This window comes from Eriocheir sinensis, chromosome 51, assembly GCF_024679095.1.
Source record: "Eriocheir sinensis breed Jianghai 21 chromosome 51, ASM2467909v1, whole genome shotgun sequence".
Lineage (NCBI taxonomy): Eukaryota > Metazoa > Arthropoda > Malacostraca > Decapoda > Varunidae > Eriocheir > Eriocheir sinensis.
This window is the reverse complement of record NC_066559.1, coordinates 11747785-11765624: the sequence shown is the minus strand read 5'-3', so window position 1 is coordinate 11765624 and position 17840 is coordinate 11747785. Positions and strand designations below refer to the sequence as shown.

General features: G+C 44.0%; 1 long non-coding RNA gene across 1 annotated transcript; it reads left to right on the top strand.

Annotated features, from left to right (window-relative positions):
* The first annotated feature begins 380 nt into the window (after positions 1–380).
* On the top strand, positions 381–16585 carry LOC126982748 (uncharacterized). The gene is made up of 2 exons (XR_007735333.1): positions 381–483; positions 16034–16585. It is a non-coding gene; the product is annotated as an uncharacterized LOC126982748 (long non-coding RNA).
* The last annotated feature ends 1255 nt before the right edge of the window (positions 16586–17840 follow it).

Genomic DNA, 17840 nt, shown 5'->3' with positions numbered 1-17840 from the left:
ATAGTCTATAAAAGCAATCTCGTTTTAAACCAGCAGACTTTAAACTCCCTGCTCTTTATTGTTTCCGGGTTTCCATGTTTCCGTCTCCCCCAACCATCATTTTCCTCGCCTCCCTTAATTTTAAATCTTTATAAGCACGTCTTTTCTCAGCAAAACCTTTTCTTTCATATACCTTACAGATACAGAAAATTCATCTTTTGAGGCATCTATCTGAAATTCATGTGATTATCCGTGTGCTGAATTTCATTTACCCCCACCCACCCACCCATACACACACACACACACACACACACACACACACAGCTACACATTATTTAACTCTCATTCCTGCACTCCGTCTTTTCGGTATATAACATTACTTATGTGTTCTCTTACTTACAGTAATAGCGGGATTGTGATAAGTGTCAACGTTGTCTGAAGTGGTGTAAGGTGCTCCGTATCAGTCGAAAGGAGGAAGAGGAAAAATCGTGCCATCTTTAGCAGGTAAAGTGAGAGGTATTCTATTCCGTATGGCAAGGTGTGGAGTGCTGACTAAAGTTTGAATGGATGAGTGCGCTCTCTCTCTCTCTCTCTCTCTCTCTCTCTCTCTCTCTCTCTCTCTCTCTCTCTCTCTCTCTCTCTCAATCCCTCGCTTGTGGCCTTGACGATGGAGAGGGGGAGGGAAGGGGAGGCTATTGTCTTTCCTCTTCACAAATTCTTTCTGTACTTGTTGCTGTTCTTGTAAGAGTTGTAATTAGTGTTATCATCATCAAAATAGTAATTATAAGTAGCAATGTGATAGGCTCATATACTACAACTGTTTGCATGAAGTGTATATATGTCTGGTTGAATGCAGGGTGTGAATATCTTAGGATGTTACAAAGAAATTAAATACTAAATAAACAAAAAAGAAAAAAATCAGTCAGCTTTTGATAGTGACGTTAAAAAGGAATTAATTTGTATTATATGAATTGGTGAATTAATTTGTTTGTGTTTATCGTATTTAATTATAGTTGTTTGTATTCATTTCATTTATGCGGTTTCATTGTGGCTTATCTGTTTACATATATACGAATTTAAAAAAAAAATCAGGAAAAAAGAGAATAACGTTAATCATGCTAATACAGAGAGAAACTGACATACAGACAGACTGACAAGGTAAAATTAAAGGTAGGGCTGGCTGCTTTATGCTGAGCTGTATGCGGCCTCGGTGCTCATATCCATCTCTGTCGCCCCGAGCCGCTGGAGGGTGAAAACATAATATTACCCCAGGACCCAGGCTGACAAGGATGAAGATTAAATTCAGCTCGCAATTTTCCGCTTCATATATTGTAAAATAAAATGAAAATATTGTATAATTAATAATTACTGTAGTCTTATTTCAAATGATTGTGTATTGGGAACGAAGAAATAATAAACATTTGGAAAGAATTATAAATGAAACACTAAAAGAAAACAAGAAAAAGAATCCAATCATTTTATTATTGAAAGCTTTTTGCGTTTTCTTCTCTGGTGTTGTTGTTGTTGTTGTTGTTGTTTTATATATCAATGAACAGATTTTTTTTTGTTTGAAATTACCAACATCAAAGCTCATTTCAAGGACACATGAAAAATATTTATATCCACCTTTTATATACTGGCACTTAAACGTTGACAAATGCTGCTCGATGATCGTCAGTGAACACACACCACAGATATTGTCGACCCAGTGGTTGCTTTTCCTTATCCTGTTCCCCTACTCCGCTTCCTACTTTTCCTTTTCCAAGTTTTTTTGTTTTCTCATCCTTCTTTTCACCACCTTTATCATGTCCCTTTACTGTCCCTCGTTTATCTCTTCCTACCTCTTTACTTGTCCTCTCCTTTCAGCGCCTCTTTTTCCCCTTGTTCTTGTATACCTTTCAAGGTTCTTCAGTTTCCACTTCCCTTTGGCCTTCACTCCCCTGCACCTTCCCCTCAACTCATCCCTCCACCGTCTCCCTTTTTAGCTCCACCTTTTTCGTACCCTCAGCTTATTCCCCCTTCCCCTCTCCTTCCGATGGCGTCTTCCCCTTGTTGTGAAGGAAAGGGAAGAGGGGAAGAAGTGGCGTTATTTATCGTCACATCCTTCGGAAAGTATCCCTCGGGCCCTGAACGCCTTCCAAGCTTTTGTTCCATAGCTTGTTTTTTACGAAGATAAAGGTTTACGAGGAGTGCAAAGGAAAAAAAAATACTTCGATAATCTTTTTTTGAAAATTCTCAAAAGTTTTTGACAGAGTCTGGCATAAATATTTCCTTTGTAAACTACCCTTCGACGGATTATATTCCTCTCTCCGTACTTCTATCTCTAGTTTCCTCTCTGGCTGATCTATCTACAATGGTAGACGACCACTGTTCTTCCCCTAATTCTATCAACAGTGGTATCCCACAGGGCTCTCTCCTATCTCCTGCTCTTTTTTTCTGTCGTTCATTAATGATCTTTCCAAAACAAACTGTCCTATCCATTCGTACGCCGGTGACTCTACTCTGCATTACTCTGCATCTTTTGGCAGTAGACCCTCCCAACACGAATTACAGAATTCTAGGCTGGATGCTGCAGAACGCTTAACCTCAGACCTTACTGTTATTTCTGCCTTAGGGAGGGGTACTTCAGTGCCTCGAAAACTCAATTCCCCCGCTTGTCAACACGACACAATCTCCCAAACAATTGTCCCCTATTCTTCGACAACACTCAGGTGCCACCTTCTTCTACAATAAACATCCTCAGTCTATCTTTTATTCAGAACCTTAACTGGAAGCCTCATATCTCCTCTCTTACTAAATGTGCTTCCTCGAGGTTGGGCGTTCTGTATCGTCTCCACCAGTTTGTTTGTTTTTTTCCCTCACAGATGCCTTGTCCGCCCTCGTATAGAGTATGCATCTCATATTTGGTGGGCCCCACACACACACACACACCGCAGACTCTGTGACACACACACACACACACACACACACACACACACACACACACACACACACACACACACACACACACACACACACACACACACATACACACACACACACACACACACACACACACACACACACACATGCACACATGGATCGACGATAAAGAGCACTTGCTCATGTCGGGAGGGTACCTGCTGGCGATTACGAGTCCAACACGTGATCTGGCCGTGGTGGATAACACACACACACACACACACACACACACACACACAGTTCATTTGGACAAAGTAGAATCAAATGCTCTTCATCTCTTCAATTCTTCTCCTCTTACTGACAGTTTCCTACCTCTTAAATACCGCCGCCATGTTGCATCTCTTTCCAGCTTATATCGGTATTTTCATGCTGACTGCTCTTTTCAACTTGCTAACTACACGCCTCCACCCCTCCCGTGGCTCTGCTGCACTCGTCTTTCTGCTCTGGCTCATCTCTATACTGTCCAAATCCCTTATGCAAGAGATAACCAGCATCTTCATTCGTTCATCCCTTTCACCGGTAAACTCTGGCATAACCTTCCTTTGTCTGTATTTCCTCCTGCCTACGACTTAACCTTTTTCAAGAGGGGAGTATCAAGACACCTCTCCGCCCGAAATTGACCTCTGTTTTGGACACTCAATTTCTTTATAAGACCAGTGCTTAGCGGGCTTTTTTTGTTTTCATTTGATTTTGCCCTTCAGCTGCTTCCTTTACTATAAAAAAAAGTATTGTTGCACGAGAATGGAATAGATTCCCACTTTCAATGGGTCTTCGCAACACGATTCAAGAATTTTAAACAAAATCAAGCGTGACTTCCTCCACCTTGAAATTCGCTGATAGAGATGCAGTATCCGTGACTGTTTCATATCGTTGTGCCTAGGTTTAGGATTAGGAGACACCATCTAGTCTGAACCATAGGGTCTGTGTCATCTGAACATTTATACATTGACATGTAGCTCATAAATATGTCTGCCAAGTAACCATAATCTCACTTAGCTTCGTTTCGTTCCTTTCCCTTCTAATTTCTTTTACGGATTTAAATTTTGTTATATATGTGTTTACGTGACACATTCGAATTGCACAAGGACAAAAATTTTATCAACAACAAACCTTATTAGTGGAAACTCCTTTTCATCCTCTCCCTCACACTTATCTCCTTCAGAACTGCTCTCCTTTCCCGGTAAATTCCTAAGCTGTCCCTGAAGCTGTTTTAGAGCCCGTCTCCGCGCTAATGGACCGATGAGTGACGTGTCGCCGCCTACATCCGTGTTGGTGTTCGTGTACCTCGAGGCGGCTAATCCGTATCCGTGGATGTGGCCCAGCTAAGTGCCGGGCTTCCTGCCACTCAGGGGAGACGAGAGAGAGAGAGAGAGAGAGAGAGAGAGAGAGAGAGAGAGAGAGAGAGAACACTCACCTTCCCTTTTTCACGACGTGAGAGGACAAATCTTCTTATAATTTGCTGGGAAACACTTCGCAAAAGCTGTGGTTCTTTGACAAAGACACTCTCTTAATTAAATACTAACTTACCAAAAAGAAAACTTCACCTATTATTTCATTGCACTGTAGTTTCTTTTTTTTCTATATTTCTTTCTCTTCCTGTCTTCCCTTCCAATGTTCCCTCATTCCGTCCCTCCCTCCTTCCCTTCTTAACTCATTCCTTCCATCTCTTTTTCCCTCATTCACACCCGCTTTACCTCTTACTCTTCCTCTTTTTATTCATGCTCTCCTTCGCCCTTCCCTCATTTCACTTATTCCCTCTCGACCTACTCCCAGCCCTCCTTCCTTCTCTTTTCCCCCACCACCCTTCCTCCTGCTTTCCCTCTTTTTCTTCATTCCCTCCCTCCCTCCCCTCTCCCCCCACACCAAATACACAAGCAATGTTCCTTCCTTCCGGTGCACTCACAAACTCCATACCTCAAGACATTTCCTCTCCACTATGTATTCCTCGCTTCCTGCCCTTTACTGCCTCGTCACAAACACACACACCTTACGCTCCAGCTCTCCACGTAGTTGACACACACACACACACGCCCTCCCTTTCCTTCGCATCCTCTCCCCCCTCTTCGACCCCCCCCCCACCCCCACACACACACACTTCTCTCCTTTCACTTTATCGTCCACCTTCATTTTTTATCAACAACACAACAATCACCCCGAGAGGTCAAACCACACGCGCTCCCACTTCCGTGACCTCTCTCGCTTGCGAATCCACCCTCGTGTGCTGTACTGAACTGTACTGTAGATCTTGCTGTGCTGTGTGCCGTGTGCTATTTCGCGTCGTGCTGCGTACTGCTTATTGTCAACCGAGTTAGCTGCCCGCAGAGGTGTGCTGTTTGCTGTGCGACCACGTGCTTCATTGGACAGGATTAAGTGTTGCCCTTATTTTTACTACCTCTCTCCGCCTGTATCTACCCTCTCGCAGTAGCGCCCTGTAAAACATATATACACCTATACACAAAACACAGTGTTACACTCTTTCCGCCACATTCTTTATATATTTCCAGATTCCACTCCGACGCCACTTCCTACGCAGGTGTTCAGACCTACCTGACCTGACTTGACCAGATTATTCCCCAGAGACCAGTAATCCTCCCTCCCTCCCTCTCGCGTTTCGCTCCTCCTCTTCTCTCGCCTCCCCTCTCCATTGCCCCTCCCCCTCTCTCTCTCTCTCATTACTACCCCCCACTTGCCCCTCTCTGTCTCTCCTTCCTCACTCCCACCCTCTCTCTCTCCCCCCCTTTCCTTCGCCCTCTTCCTCCCTCCATCCCTATCTCCCTCCTACGCCTTCCAATCTCTCTCTCTCTCTCTCTCTCTCTCTCTCTCTCTCTCTCTCTCTCTCTCTCTCTCTCTCTCTCTCTCTCTCTCTCTCTCTCTCTCTCTCTCTCTCTCTCTCTCTCTCTCTCTCTCTCTCTCTCTCTCTCTCTCTCTCTCTCTCTCTCTCTCTCTCTCTCTCTCTCTCTCTCTCTCTCTCTCTCTCTCTCTCTCTCTCTCTCTCTCTCTCTCTCTCTCTCTCTCTCTCTCTCTCTCTCTCTCTCTCTCTCTCTCTCTCTCTCTCTCTCTCTCTCTCTCTCTCTCTCTCTCTCTCTCTCTCTCTCTCTCTCTCTCTCTCTCTCTCTCTCTCTCTCTCTCTCTCTCTCTCTCTCTCTCTCTCTCTCTCTCTCTCTCTCTCTCTCTCTCTCTCTCTCTCTCTCTCTCTCTCTCTCTCTCTCTCTCTCTCTCTCTCTCTCTCTCTCTCTCTCTCTCTCTCTCTCTCTCTCTCTCTCTCTCTCTCTCTCTCTCTCTCTCTCTCTCTTCTCGCTTATTCACGCACGCGTCCCTCTGCCCTACGAAAAAAGAAAAGCAAATATATAGATACCTCCTCCTTACCAAGATGGCGCTCAAGAAATGTTCGACTTGCACAGGAAACTTCTCTGGTCATTTCTTCTCAGGACGATCGACCGTCTGCAAGATCTGCCTGTTGACTCAGCAGATGGAAACGAGACTCCTTCAACAGGACGAAAGGCTGACGGCTGGCGAGAAGAAGATCACCGAACTAACAAGTACTGTTGATACCTTGCAGGAGTTTATCCAGGCCAACATCGTCGCCCCTCCTGCAATTGACGCCTCATCACCCTCCTCACCTGCACTCGATGCCCAGCCACCTTCCGAAGAAGGCACGTCACAGGGAACCGGTAGAGCTGACGCTGAATGCTTCACCCCCGTGAGAGGAGGCCAGACCCGCCCTAGAGCCATTTATCCTACTCATTGCTACAACATATTTGCCATACTGGAGGAGGAGGACGAGGAACAGAGCACCTTCTTGGTCGGTGACTCTATGATTCGCCATCAGGTGGTGGAATTCTGTGGCAGAGTCCCCCGTCGTAGGCGTAACTACTGTTATCCTGGAGCTGGTGTTGACGACATCACAGCTGCACTGGACGAGGTCTCCGCTGTGGCCTCTAATGACTCACTCTTTGTTCTCCACACAGGTACAAACGACGTCACCACGACCCGGTCTGAGGACCTGCTGGACAAGTACCGTAGGCTCATCCAGCAGTATAAGACTAAATCCCTAATATTTTGATTTCAGGAATTCTACCACGGACATGGGATGAGGGCGACTTCTACAGTAAGGCCTTCAGCCTCAACAACCGCCTGCAGACTCTCTGCGGAGAGCTTGACGTCGAATTCTTTAACGCCTGGAACGATTTCTACGGCCAGAGTAGACTTTTCGAAAGGGACGGCATACACCTGTCCCCATCAGGGCAGCCAGATTTGGAAGGCTCCTCAACAACGCCGTACGTAACGCCCTAAAAACAAAACACGACTCTCAGCCACGTCCTTCCATCCCGCCCGTGTAAATAGACACCTCACACCGCAACAGACTCGTAACATTGAACCCTCCAGTACCTCTATTACCAAGCTTCAAGATAACCTAAGAGTCCTTAGTTTCAATGCGCGTAGCCTAAGAAACAAATTTGATGAACTGCGATGTCTTGCTCTGACAGAAAACTTTGACGTAATTGCTATAACCGAAACATTTATCGACACCACTAATATTGATTTAAGTTCCGAATATAACATAGATGGCTACAGATTCTTCAACAATGATCGTGTAAACCGTAGAGGGGTGGTGTCGCCCTTTTTGTCAAAGCTACTTGCAACCTACTGACAAAACACCAAGAAACAGTAACGTTGAACACTTGTGCGTGCGAGTAAACATTGCAAAAGTCAATTTAAATATATCTGTCACTTACAGGCCTCCGGGCAATCACTTGATGGCGATCTTGAAATGTACAGCGTCTTAAGGCAGTCACTTAATAACAGCGACTCACTGATACTAGGAGACTTTAACCTCCCCATATCGACTGGGCGACACTGTCAGGTACAGAAGGTGAGTCCCATAGAATGATCAATTTCTAGAGGAAAATTATCTAAGCCAAATGGTTTCTGAACCAACTCGACAAAATAACATACTTGACCTTGTTATAGCGACCCAAGATAACCTAGTCAGTAATGTCACGGTAGGAGAACACCTCGGTTCCTGCGATCATAAACTAGTGCGCGTTGACATTAGAGCTCAAACATCGGTGACTGAAAATAAAGTTAAGGTGCCCAATTTCAAAGAGCCAACTTCGTAGAAATCCGACGAAAACTAATAGATATGCAACTATCAGATGACGGCAATGCAGAGGACGCCTGGCTAAACTTTAAAATCACTTACTCACTCAGCAGGACACATTTGTCCCCTTGTGCGAGAAGCGAATTAACACTAATAAAGTCCACCTTGGTTTAATAGCGAAATTAAACACTCAGTCAAGGAGAGAAAATTGTCTTACAGGTTAAAGAAAGACCAAAGCACGCCCGAAAACATTAGACTTTACAATGATGCAAGGCGACGAGTAAAAAGATTAGTGCATCAGGCAAAGCGTAGATATGAAGTAAATATTGCAGCCAACTGTAAAATAATCCGAAATCCTTCTTCAGTTACATAAACAACAGAAAGGCGATCAGAAGTGGAATTGGACCTTTAATAAACAGCGACGGTGCACTAGTGACTGACAGCCAACACGTTGCAAACCTATTAAATAATTACTTTTCCTCGGTGTTTAATAATAACAGTCCTCCACCACCACCACCAACACCAGTACTAATGTAAATCCCGAGCATGCATTGTCTAACTTTGAAATAAAACCCGATGAAGTCCTTAAAGCCCTCAAATCACTTAAAACAAATAAAAGTCCTGGACCTGATAAAGTATATCCAACTCTGCTGAAAGAAACAAAGAGCGAAATACTCTCCTCCCTCACAACCGTATTCAATATGTCCTTGCGACAAGGCATTGTCCCTTCAGATTGGAAAAAGGCTAACGTGACACCGATTTTTAAGAAAGGAGACAAAAAGTACCAGGTAATTACAGGCCCATTAGTCTAACTTCGGTTGTAGGTAAGCTACTTGAGGGCATAATTAGAGACAAAATTGTGAGTTACCTTGAAAGCCACTCATTAATTGGGGACTCACAACATGGCTTCCGAAATAAAAGATCCTGCCTATCAAATCTATTAACCTTTTATAACGACCTCTTCACTGTTTATGACGTAACCAAATCACTGGACGTAGTCTATCTTGATTTCCAGAAAGCGTTTGGTAAAGTCCCGCATCATAAATTACTTTACAAATTAAAACAAATAGGTATTGACGGTCAGGTAAACCAATGGATCGCGAATTGGTTGAGCAACAGACAACAAAGAGTAGTGATTGACGGATTTAACTCAGAGTGGGCGCCTGTCACTAGTGGCGTCCCTCAGGGATCTGTTCTTGGCCCAGTGCTCTTCATTATTTACATCAACGACGTGGATGTTGGACTCAATAACCGCATTAGTAAATTTGCAGACGACACAAAGATTGGTAACTCGGTTCTCACTGACGAAGACAGGCAAAGCCTCCAAGAGGATTTGCACAAAATTTCAGCTTGGTCGGATAGATGGGAGATGCCCTTTAACGTAGACAAGTGCCAGGTCCTTCAAGTTGGAACGAGGAATAAAAAGTTTGATTACGAAATGCGCGGCGTTAAACTCAAAAGCGTTCAATGCGTCAAGGACTTGGGGTCAAAATCGCTTCAAACCTCAAATTCTCACATCAATGCATAGATGCAGAAAATAAAGCTAACAGAATGTTGGGCTTCTTTAAAAGTAAATTTTTATTTAAGAATAAAGATGTAATACTCCCGCTCTACAACAGTTTAGTCAGACCCCACTTGGAATATGCGGTACAGTTTTGGTCTCCCCACCATGCAAAGGATATTGCTAAATTAGAAGGTGTTCAGCGTCGGGCAGCGAAAATTATCCCTTCCTTGCGCAACAAATCCTACGAAGAAAGGCTTTCTACCCTTAACATGTTCTCTCTTGAGAAACGTCGCCTCCGAGGAAAACTGATCGAATGTTTTAAAATACTTAATGGTTTCACGAATGTAGACAGATCAACATTGTTTATGATCGATGACACTTTGCGCACGAGGAACAATGGCGTAAAACTCAGATGTAGACAAGTAAATTCAGACTGCACCAAATTTTTCTTCACCAACGTTGTAGTGCGAGAATGGAATAAGCTCCCATCATCAGTGGTCCAGTGTAACACGATTGACTCCTTCAAAAATAAGCTCGACCGTCACTTCCTTCAACTTAATATCAACTAGAGTAGAAATGCAACGTTTTGGAGTCTTCTGATTAATGTAAAATCACTTAGGTTTAAGGACAGACCACCAAGTCTGGACCATGGGGTCTGTGTGGTCTGATTTTCTATGTAAATCTATCTATGTAAATCCACGAAACAGTTCAAGTGACACATTAAACACTCGCTTTCCATCTTTTTCTTTCACTTCCGCTTTCCACTTCCTGTTACCCCTTCCACACTTGATACCCCTTTCCTTTCTTCCCCTTTCATTTGCCTCAAGGGTTATCTCGTTCTCTCATAGATCAATAACTTCCTCACACCTCGCGTTCCCCACACTCTCTCCCCGCAGTTTCCTCGCCTTCCTTGCTTCTCTCTAACATAATTACTCCTGCTCCTTTCATCCTGCTGACCGTGTTTTCGTCCTCCGTGCTTTCTTTCATTTGCCTCAAGGGTTATCTCGTTCTCTCATAGATCAATAACTTCCTCACACCTCGCGTTCCCCATACTCTCACCCCGCAGTTTCCTCGCCTTCCTTGCTTCTCTCTAACATAATTACTCCTGCTCCTTTCATCCTACTGACCGTGTTTTCGTCCTCCGTGCTTTCTTTATTTGCTCTTCTTTTTCATCTTGCCTTTGAGTATACGTGCTTCTTTTCTCTACAAACCTCCTTTCCTCTTTCCCCTTTTTCGCTTTCCCCTCTGCGCTTTCTCGTATTTTTCTTCTTATCCGCTCTAATTGACGTACTCACCGCTTCATTCTTTCCTCCCATCTCCTTCCTTTGTATTTTTCCATCTCCTTTTTGTTGTTCTTTTCCTACTTTTTTTCTGTTTTCCCTCCTCTCTCTCGTTCCCCCTTTCTCTTCAAGTTCTCAATCCCTTGCACTTTTCTTTTCTTGTTCTTGTTTTCCTCGCCTTATATTTTCACTCCTACTTTTCTTCTTCGTTTCCTGTTTCATGCTCCTCTTTCCTCTCCCTTCTCCCCACCCTGTATCTTACTCCTTCCCACTTATTCCCCCTTTTCCACCTCCACCTCCTTCTCTTGTCTTCGGTCCAACCCTTTCCTCTTCCTTCTTTCCTTCTCTTTTCCTTCATCCTCTCCCTCTCCTTTTATTTCTCTACCTTGACCTCGCCCAGCATTTTTTTACCGCATCTTTCCTGTTTCCCTTCTCATTATCGACGTTTATCGCCTTGTTTATCCTCCCAGTCTTCGTTAATTATTCCCGGATCAGGTGCTCGTTTACCTCGCCTGTTTTGTCTTGTTTTTTTCTTCCCACCAACACCATTTTTTCATCGTCATTTTGCATTTACATTTAATTTGCTTTCATTTCCGTTTCTTCAGTCTCTCTTTTTTTGTTTGTTGCGTCAAGTTTTCAGTCTTATTTTGAGGGTAATATCTTCGTTAAGGTGTTTCGAGTGTCTAATCCCAATATTGTCGCAGGTATTACTTTTCCTCTCTGCTGGAATTATGCTTCAGACCTCGCCACCCTCATCCTGTGTTGCTTTAGCTTCAAACCCTCTGTTGTTACGTTTATCTTGAGCTCCCGCCTTCTCCTCCTCCTCCTCCTCCTCCTCCTCCTCGCCGTCGTCCTCCCTCTCGTTCTCATCTTCCTTCTTCGTTTCCTCCACTCTTGTCCTCCTCATTCTTTTCTTTTCCACATCATCTTCCACGTTTTTCAGCATCTCTACCTATTCGGCCTGTTCCTTTTCATTGTGTTTGTCCTCTTCTTCCTCCCAAGCCCCTTCCCTTCCACCCTTCTGCCACTCCATGACTTCCAGGTCCAGTAACTTCCTCGATCTCATTTGCTCATTGCTTCTTTCCACGCTCATTCGCTCTTTGATCTTAGGTCTTGTGAGTTATGTCTCCGTATTCGTTGTTTATATTGCAGTACGTGTAAATGATTCTCTCTCTCTCTCTCTCTCTCTCTCTCTCTCTCTCTCTCTCTCTCTCTCTCTCTCTCTCTCTCTCTCTCTCTCTCTCTCTCTCTCTCTCTCTCTCTCTCTCTCTCTCTCTCTCTCTCTCTCTCTCTCTCTCTCTCTCTCTCTCTCTCTCTCTCTCTCTCTCTCTCTCTCTCTCTCTCTCTCTCTCTCTCTCTCTCTCTCTCTCTCTCTCTCTCTCTCTCTCTCTCTCTCTCTCTCTCTCTCTCTCTCTCTCTCTCTCTCTCTCTCTCTCTCTCTCTCTCTCTCTCTCTCGAAAGCCACTCATTAATTGGGGATTCACAACATGGCCTCCGTAACAAAAGATCCTGCCTGTCAAACCTATTGACCTTCTATAACGACCTCTTCTCAGTTTATGACGTAACCAAATCATTGGACGTAGTCTATCTTGATTTCCAGAGAGCGTTTGATAAAGTCCCACATCATAAATTACTTTATAAATTAAAGCAAATAGGTATTGACGGTCAAGTAAACCAATGGATCGCGAATTGGTTGAGCAACAGACAACAAAGAGTGGTGATTGACGGATTTAACTCAGAGTGGGCGCCGGTCACCAGTGGCGTCCCTCAGGGCTCGGCTCATGGCCCAGTGCTCTTCATTATTTACACCAACGATGTGGATGTCGTTGCAGTCGCTGTTTGTTAAAGGTCCAATTCCACTTCTGATCGCCTTTCTGATGTTTATGTAACTGAAGAAAGATTTCGGATTATTTTTACAGTTGGCTGCAATATTTTCTTCGTATCTACGCTTTGCCTAACATACTAAGCTTTTTACTCGTCGCCTGGCATCATTATAAAGTCTTATGTTTTCGAACGTGCTTTGTTCTTTCTTTAGCCTGTAAGACAATTTTCTCTCATTGACTGAGTGTTTAATTTCGCTATTAAACCAAGGTGGGCTTTTATTAGTGTCATTCTCGCACAAAGGGACGAATGTGTTCTGCTGAGTGAGTAAATGATTTCTAAAGCTTAGCCAGGCTTCCTCTACATTGCCGTCATCTGATAGTTGTATTTCTGTTAATTTGTGTCAGATTTCTACGAAGTTAGCACTTTTGAAATTGGGGACCTTTACTTTATTTTCAGTCACTGATGTTTGAGCTCTAATGTCGACGCGCACTAATTTATGATCGCAAGAACCGAGGTGTTCTCCTACCGTGACATTACTGACAAGGTTATCTTGGGTCGTTATAACAAGGTCGAGTATGTTATTTTGTCGAGTTGGTTCAGAAACCATTTGGCTTAGATAATTTTCTTCTAAAAATTCGATCATTCTATGTGACTCGCCTTCTGTACCTGATAGTGTCGCCCAGTCGATAAGGGGGAGGTTAAAATCTCCTAATATCAGTGAGTCGTTGTTATTAAGTGGCTGCCTTAAAACGTTGTACATTTCAAGGTCGTCATCGAGTGATTGCCCGGGAGGCCTGTAGGTGACAGATATATTTAAATTGACTTGCAATGTTTACTCGCACGCACAAATGTTCAACGTTACTGTCTCTTGGTGTTTTGTCAGTGGGTTGCAAATAGCTTTTGACAAAAAGGGCGACGCCACCGCCTCTACGGTTTACACGATCTTTGTTGAAGAGTCTGTAGCCATCTATGTTGTATTCGGAACTTAAATCAATATTTGTGGTGTCGATAAATGTTTCAGTTATAGCAATTATGTCAAAATTTTCTGTTAGAGCAAGGCATCTCAGTTCATCAAATTTGTTTCTTAGGCTACGCGCATTGAAACCAAGGATTTTTAAGTTATCTAGAGGCTTGGTAATAGAGGTGGTGGTACTTGCGGGATCACGGTTACGGGTTTGTTGCGATGCATGGCGTCTATTTACACGGGCGGGGTGGAGGGACGTGGCTGAGGGTCGTTTTTTGATCGGGTGTCACGTACTGCGTCGTTGAGGAGCCTTCCAAATCTGGCTGCCCCGATAGGAGACAGGTGAGAGAGAGAGAGAGAGAGAGAGACAGAGACCGACCGACCGACCGACAGACAGACCGACCAGGAAGGGAGGGAAAGTGTGTTTGTCAGTAGGAAGAGATCGAAAGAAGAAAAAATGAGAAGAATCAGCGAGGAGGAAGAGTAAGGTGTGGCGGTGAGTGGGAGGGAAGAAAGTGAAGATGAAGGCGTGGCTCGTGAAATGATGATAAAAATACTTACGTGGGTTGAAGATATATTGAGCCAAGGGTGAGAAGGTAAAGGAGGAAGAGTACCAGCAGCAGCATCTGTTTCGTTTGTCTCTATGTTATCAGTTTCTACTTTCTTCTCAGTTGCAGTCTCGCGAATTTGGTGTCGTTATTATTATTTTTCGATGCTGTCCAAGATTTTTGGATGGTTGTCGATACAGGCAGGCCGAAATCTCCCCAAATGGAACCTACCAATATTTTGTTGATTTGTTATAGGTTATAGGTGTTTTGTGCTGATACAAACTTTTGATGACTTCTTTTTAATTTAGTTGTTATCTATGCAGCTATTAATTTTTCTCATCGACAGTAATGTATTCTCTTCAGTTTGCGAGTATATGCAGCCATCTGGGCAGGGCGCACCTTAACAGTGCATAAAGATGTTGCTAGATATAGAGACAGCGCAACAACAATAATATTAAACTCCACAAAAAAGCAATAAAATCATAATAATAAGGCGTTTGGCAAATTATTCACGGATTGCATTCACAGTTGGCATGTCTATTTTTGGATAGGCCCCATAGATGAATAATGAAATAAAAAATGAATGAAAGAAAATGGGAGCTCAAATAGCCTAAAATTATCATTATCAGCGAACCACAGCCACAAGATAGTTTACGAATCTTTTACCCTCCTGTGCAGGAGCGGACTGAGACCTTGTGGACTCAGAAATGAAAGTCAAGTTTTTGGTGAAGAGTCTACGATCCAGAAGCCTTTCAGGCCAGGGTCCGCACACCGTCTACTCTACTGAGACCGATCCGAGTAATCCTAGCCAAGCGGCCTAGACTTGTCCCAAATCCTGAACGCTCCTCATTCCCTCCTTTCTCCTTTCCTCTCTTCCCTCCTTCCCTCATCCCGAAGAGAGATGAGGACAGTCGAAGCTAAATTAAAACAAAATATTTGATTTAGACCTTCACGGAAATGCTGGCTGAAGGAAAACAAGAGTGAGGGGGAAGGAGTTTTGGATATTGCTTTACTTTCCCTCTCCATCCTCAGCTCTAGCAAAGGCCTGGACTGTTCTCTGATTTACGTGAATACTAAATTACTGTTTTATTCTGGCCTTAATATCTCTCTCTCTCTCTCTCTCTCTCTCTCTCTCTCTCTCTCTCTCTCTCTCTCTCTCTCTCTCTCTCTCTCTCTCTCTCTCTCTCTCTCTCTCTCTCTCTCTCTCTCTCTCTCTCTCTCTCTCTCTCTCTCTCTCTCTCTCTCTCTCTCTCTCTCTCTCTCTCTCTCTCTCTCTCTCTCTCTCTCTCTCTCTCTCTCTCTCTCTCTCTCTCTCTCTCTCTCTCTCTCTCTCTCTCTCTCTCTCTCTCTCTCTCTCTCTCTCTCTCTCTCTATTCTCTCTCTATCTCTCTCTCTCTCTCGCTCTACTCCCTTCTCTCTGTCTCATCACAGCTCTCACTCTACTGCTCACCCTCCGCCATATACCTCAGCATTCTGCGATCACTTGCTCTCAATACCTCCATCAATTTTCTAATTAGAGCCCATGTTTCTGCTCCATTCAACATCACTGATCTAATACACGCTTGGTACACCCCTGCTCTGCTCTTTAGAGGGATGCTACGATTCACGAGCAGACAAGCCACCTCCCTCCACTTTAACCACGCTGCCGCCACTCTCGCTCTCACTGTCCTCTCCACTCCCGCCTCACAGTCCAGAACATCTCCCAAATAACAGAAATGTTCTACCTCATCCAGCTTTCCTCCATTCACCTCTAGTTAGAGACTTTCCATCATTGGGAGAAAATTTACTATTGTAATTGACCGGCATGCCATGTCTTTCATGTGATTGGTGGGGCAGTGGTGCTTTTTCTATCCCCACCTTCTAATTTTTCAGAGTACTGGATGCCATACAAACATAGGGGCAGGCCTATCTGGATGACCGCAATCAACCACCCCGAGCTGTATCCCTTCCCTCTTCCTGAATAATTCTTCACTCCATTGGACATACTAAACCTTGAGGATGGTGTGGCACATCCTTAAACTTAGTCGTCCCACATGTTTGTCGTGCATGACTTCCCAGTAAGACTGGAAGACGGGACTTCCAAAGGTTGAGTGGTCGTAATCGTGTGCTCCAGCTAGTAACCCATCTCTTTGGTCTCCTATTCCAACCAAGACTGGTGGCCTCTCCTGGCTTGGAGGTCAGTCAGGTAGTCTGCGTGACCATGAGCCATGCGGGTACCACTGTGTCCTGTGGTGGCCACATATACTTTCCTGCTACCCCTAGAACTGTTGGACTTATTGGCTTATACGCCTTGTAGGGGTCCATGGTGGGTGGGGTCATAGGAGAGTGAATTTTTAAGATATTTATGTGGCCAAGGACAGGAGAGCTAGTAATGCTGCTGGAATTTATGTTAAAGGAATGGCCTAATTAAAATGAGAAAGCTTGTAGTATTTTTGGAACTTATCTCAAGGAAATGGCCAAGAATAGGAAGGATTGTAATATTGTTGAAACTCGTGTCGAGGGGATGGCTATGGATGGGAGAAATTTTAAAATTTACAGTATTCTTTGCTTTAATTGACTTAATACTCTCTTCCAAACTTTTGTTAATGATTTTTTTTCTTTTTTCATACTTCCTGTTACTTCCCACTATTCCTGTGCCTTCAATCAGTATTTTCTTTTTCTCCCTCAGGTCCTTACCCCTCTCTCTTCCTTCAGGCCCTCCTCTTCGTTTTTCTTCCTTTCAGTCATTACCTCCGTGAGGCCCTCGCAATCTTTCCTTCCTTTCAGTCAAGATCTTCCTTTCTCCCTCTCTCTCCTTTCTTTGTTGGTATTTATCTCTGTGAGCCCTTCTCTTTCCTTTCTATATCTCCTTTTTCCTCCAAGACAATGTACACAACACACACGCAGACAATAAAACAAGCCTTAATGTCACTTCACTTTATTAGTATTACAATCAAAGCCACATGCTTAGAGGAAGCTTCATTACAGCCACACTCACCAATAACATCTATTAAGGCACAGAAAGTGTAGTTGAGTGAGTGCCTCAGTCAGTACAATACGAAGCCATAGTACAGAGTTTATTAAGAGTTTATTTAGCCTTGGTCTGTCATTACAGGATTTTTAGTTTACTGAAGAGTATGTTAAAAGAGGAAGAAGTCTAGATACAGTGAAAAGGAACCAGAGGGAAAAAAGGAATGAGGAATCGAGATGGAGGAAAGAAAGGAAGAGGAATTGAGGAGGAGGAAAGAAGGAAGGAGAAGCAAGATAGCACAGATTATGAGAAAGATTCTTATTTGTAGTAGGAGATAGGATAGCACAGCAGGACGAAGTAATTTCTTGCCTGTAGGAGGAGAGGAAGGAGGACAAGGGTGAGGGCAGCGAGTGTGTTGTGCTTGTGGGTAGACGACCATAGTAGTGTGGCTGACTTATGTAGGTGTGGGGCAGAGGGGTGTGTGCCGAGCAGGTGTGTCTACTAACCGAGCCAGTTTAAACCGAGCATTCTCTCTCTCTCTCTCTCTCTCTCTCTCTCTCTCTCTCTCTCTCTCTCTCTCTCTCTCTCTCTCTCTCTCTCTCTCTCTCTCTCTCTCTCTCTCTCTCTCTCTCTCTCTCTCTCTCTCTCTCTCTCTCTCTCTCTCTCTCTCTCTCTCTCTCTCTCTCTCTCTCTCTCTCTCTCTCTCTCTCTCTCTCTCTCTCTCTCTCT